This window comes from Rhagoletis zephyria, unplaced genomic scaffold, assembly GCF_001687245.7.
Source record: "Rhagoletis zephyria isolate East Lansing unplaced genomic scaffold, Rhagoletis_zephyria_1.1 Rzeph_scaffold_01070, whole genome shotgun sequence".
Lineage (NCBI taxonomy): Eukaryota > Metazoa > Arthropoda > Insecta > Diptera > Tephritidae > Rhagoletis > Rhagoletis zephyria.
Window position 1 is genome coordinate 1 of NW_016158154.1, and position 5,389 is coordinate 5,389.

The window sequence follows — 5,389 nt, forward strand, 5'->3', positions numbered from 1 at the left end:
CAGGTACAATAAATACTATATTTTTATCTTTTTTAATAATATTGAATACTCAAAAAAAAACATTTTACTTAAAAATAAAATGAATACTTTAGATCATTTTTGAGTTTTCATTAAAATAAATTAAATTCATTAACTTTGCACATTTCAGTACATTATTTTTAAAAATTTATAAAAGTAATAATTAATGTTTGAAATTTGAGATTTGGATAAGAATAAAATAAATAAATAATTCAAGCAGTTCTTAAATATTCTTAATTTTTGTCCATAGTTTGGCTTGTTGATTGATAATAGAAATTAATCTAATAATTTTATTAATCGTGTAATTAAAAAAACTCAAAAATAATTGAAAATGATCAAAAATAACAAAATGAATCAACATTTTTTAAAGTAGTTAATTATTAATCATTAAAAAGGTGGTAATATAGGTATTTAATCATTAAACGGTTATCAAAAAAAAAATGCTTTAATTAATAATCATTATGAATAAAAATCATTATTTAACAGGACTGATATAATTCAATAATATAATACTATTTTGTGTACTTTATTGTATTAAACTGTCGAAGTCAAATAAAACAGGGCATGAATAAATCGTTTTGTACTTGGTACAAGTCTGGTAATTTTCGAACTAGTTGTTTTCTGTCTGGAAGTTCTAGTTGTAAACTAGTATTTTTTCTGACTAGTTTGGGATTTCACTGCAGGGGACAAATAATACAAGTTTTTGCATTTGCTCGACAACATAAATTGCCAAAAACGAAAAGCCCAACAATAAACCGACGAATGAATGTTGCATTGAGGCAATGAAAAAATTGAATATTTCATTTTGAACAAATTGCCTTTAATTGTGGCAGGGCTTGTCTGTATGCAGGCATGTAGGTGTGCTTAACCTGAAAAAGAAAAACGCTGAATGATTAATCCCCCTTTTGGCTGCTATTTGAATTGATTTTTGACACTGCGCGGTTGGAGTGCAATAAATACATACACACATTCAAAAATACATATGTTCATGTTGTGAGTGTGTATGTGCGGGGTGTTCTTTATATTTTAATACAAAATAATGAAGCTAAAATGTAGCAAACCACAGATAATCCTTGAACAAGTTAACGAATTATGACATCTGCCATATTTTTTTGGGGTTGATTGTTTAAGAGATTAATATTTATCTATACATCGAAATCTTTAGAAGTCAATAATAAGCGCTTAATATAATATGACCTAAACATATACATATGTACATACTTGTAAATTGTATACAAAAATTGAAAATGAACGTAAACAAGCTAGTTTTTTTGAGCATGCTACCACCGCAGAAGGGCCCCATATGTCAAACATGCTACTCACTGGGCTTCCAGAGTTGCATGCGGTTCATTGAATGACGGCAATATGAATAAATCTACGATGTATTAAAGAAACTCAATTTTTTGTTTCTGCATTGATTGCTGTGCCTTGTCGAAGTTGATTAAAATGATTTATTTGTGTTGATCTGGATGCTTGGTTATGTCTGCTATTAAGATGGAATGAGCTTTGACAAAAAGGATAGAGACCGCTAGGTCAGGCAACAACCACACTAAGCAGATAGGTTTGCAGACGCACCCAGGGATGAGTTCTATCCCCCTTTCTCTGGATTTTTGCAATGAACACCCTGTTACTAATCCTATAGAGAGGAGGTTGCCACGTCACTGCCCACGCTGACCACCTGGCAATTCCCGTTAAAGGCAAATATCCAAACACGTTTATGGATATTCCACTTTCTTACATGGTCACGCTTAGAAACTAGACTTGTAATAAGTCCCAACAAAACTGTAGTAATACTCTTTACAAGGAAACATAGGATCCCTAAAGTCTAATCGTAAAGGGTGTGACGATTCCTTTGAAAAGAAATGTCAAATATGTAGAACTCATATTAGATAGGAAGCTTAGGTGGAAACAAATATAGATGAAAGAGTTAAGAAGGTCAACGTTGGATTGTACACATGAAAGTAAGCGGTCGGAATCAAATAGAGGTTTACCATTCCTCGTATTACACATTGGCTTTACACTTCGTAGTTACGCCTATACTATAATATGGAATACTTGTATGGTGGCCATCAACTCAAAATGTTAGTCACCTAAAACTATGAGTAAGCTCCAAAGAACAGCGTTTTTATGCATCTCCGGAGCTCTAAGGACCACCCAAAAAAAAAAAGCGCTAGAGGTACTAACCAATTTTCCTGCAGTAAATGTGGCAGAAAAACACGTGGCCGCTGCTTCGGCGCTTTGGCCACGCTTCTACGATTCACACTCTGGGTAGCTATGATCTAGAGATCGACTACTCTGCCTCTAAACCCACCTTCGACAGGCTCTTTAAAACGAAAATCGGGTCAAGGAGAGAGTAGCAAAGACCAAGACTATGGTGAAGGGGGGAACTAAATTTCTACACGGATAGATCCAAGCATCGGCTATGGATTTTTGTCTAAGGAACTACGATTAAAGTGATCCTTCCGAATTCCGGATCACTCTAGCATTTATCAGGCAGATGTTCTAGCGATAAAGCACGTGACTATGTACATAACTTAATACACATGCCGTAACGCAGACTACGTTAGGTATGCTAACATCGAAGGTTGCACAGGAATGCCGGGTAGCTCTAAACGATATGAGCACCGTCTTCAAGGTCAACCTCATATAGGTTCCGGGAGACATAGAGATATTGAAGGAAATTATAGGGCCGCTTAGCCTCTCAATAGAGGAGATTTTGATGGTTATGCCCAGTGTAATAGGTCATTGGCTATGTAGTAGGCACGCTTCGATCAGGAATATAGCAAAAGTTACAGATATTAGACGGGGAGGGGGAAGAGGGGGCGGAGGATTATGTATGTGTGTGTGTTTAAAGAGATCACATATTTCACAGTCCGTTTTCTTTATTGTCAGCCGCTCGAACAGACTAAAATCCAGGCTGTCCGATCAAAAACCATACACCTGGCAACCCTGACTATATTCCGATAGCTAGAAGAGATTGACTGTATGCTGTCGAAGAGAGCACATATCGAGCAAGGCGTTACCGACCCTAGGGCTTTGCTCACAGGGAAAGGAAAGGAAAGTTACCAGCTCAGCCACAACTTCCGTGGTCTGATAATCGCGCTTCTGACTTTCACCCCAACTCCATCCTCAATGGAAGTATAAACGATTAACTTCTGACCGCAATATTTAATTTCATGCAGTCACATATCGAATAGTACCTACTCTAATACAATTTCTCACTTCTTCTGTCCCGCAGCCATTTGTGTGGAGAGCTATTATTACATTTTACGACTAACTTCGTCTATTAATTCCTTTGGCATTTATTCATACCACTTTTGATATTAGAAATACATATATACAGACATGTGGGGATGAATGGAATACATATATTGCATAAAGATTAGGAATGCTCAGAATTTTTAAAAGAAAACTACTTTGAAGCAGATACTTACATAATTTTGCATTCCTTTATTCATGGATGCCTTAAAAAATGTCCATTGTCCTGTAGAATATTTTCTAACTCGAGTAATATTGCTCAAAATTCGACCAAATTATTGGCTCCAAACCACTATCTATTGAATCTGAGTTGCAACTGACCTCCCATAATCTCGCTTCCCGAAACCCAAATTGTCCGAATACGCAGATTTGCACTCATTTAATAAATACTCACACTCCGTGCATTCATATGTACGTATGTAGTATGTATGTATGTACATGGATAACACAACCGCCGGGCATAATAAATGTTCCAATATGCCAACCCGGAAAATTCAAGACACAAGTTTCGAAGGATATTTGTATGCGGTGTGTGCGGTTGCGAATCCTGCAGTTATGCGCTGGCTGAACGCAATGCTTCATCAAAGGTATGCGCAAAAGATAGATATGTATATGGATGTATGTATGCATGTATGTATGCATGTACATTGGATAGCCTGGTGGCCTGAGTGACTGGTTGATGGGCAGAAACTATTATAACTAGCTGCCAGCTGCAGCAATGATGTTTACTAATAAACTCTTTGCAATATTAGATTAAAAGTAAAAATTTTCTGAACCATTTCTATGAAGTGGTTAGACTTCAAAATGGCAGAGGGGTATAGAAATGTGGTAGGTTAATGAGTTTTATTGAACGTTACAGCAATAAAACGGTATGGAAAAGAGGAGGAAAGGAAATGAGAATTTCAAGCTATTTGATTATTGGATGATGTGCTTAACGTTAATTTTGCTGGGCACTAGTAGGAGTTTGGGTTTGTGTTTGAACAGCTTTGCAAAAAGTTTCTTGTTCGAATTGTAGTTAATTATGCAAAATATTAAAGCAAATAATGCTTTAGGGTGCAATCTGACAATATCTGCATTTTAAACGGCACATTTCCTTTCATTTGGGATTTTATTGGTTTCAAAGTTAAAACTAGATTTTTTAGTTTGAGTAATTTTTACTGAGTGTAATGGGGGGGTATGATGTTTGCTCCGATGCGAGGACAGTTACAACGGAAGTAACTAATGTGCGAGATGCGGCAACCAATCCGTGTGTAGCCCTAGGTCACCGTAGAAAGCGAGGGAGTTTTGGTGGCGCCACTCCGACTTATGTTATGTTATGAGTTATGGTTGCAAACAGCTTGCCATATAAATGTGTTCTTAATACATTGCCCTAGTTACTGGTTGGGCGCTGGGTTTGGTATCCTCGGATGAAACTGCCTTCCTCTGTTGATGACCACAGTAAAATAAAATGCGAAAACAACTCAAATTGAACAGGTTGCAACAAAAGCTATACACAAATACGGAAATTTTTAAACGTCGATTTTGGCCGTAATTTTCAACCAATTTTGAAACCATGAATACTCTCATCTACAGAATACCTTTCCAATGGTGTTCTCGGGTTTGAAATCGGTTTGGTAGAATCGCTAAACGAAGGGTGACAAAATTTATGCTAGCGATTAATAATATACCGATTTTTGCAATAAATCGATTCTAAACTCCTTTCGTTTGACACCCACATAATATCTTATTTGACCTATTAATTAACTGATTTAACTATTGAACAAGGTGGCAACTTTATTCCAAAAATATCCTATATGTTAATCCAAGTCATAACCTCCATAATCCATATGTTAAATTGTATTGAAACATGTCTAGCCGTTTTAGCGTGAAAGAGTGACAAACATACACACTCACTCACTAAAAAACCTTCCCATTACAAAACCAAGTATGTAGACTAGGAATGTTAATCCCGGGATCCCGGTTCCAAAAAACCTGGGCTTCTTGAAAAATAATCCCGGGATTTTCGGGATTTGTAATTTGCACTGATGGTAATAATAGAAATTCCTTTTCTTGACCAATAATAGCTATATTTATTTTTTTATTTAATAATTAGTATTTTTTTTTATAAATGTGT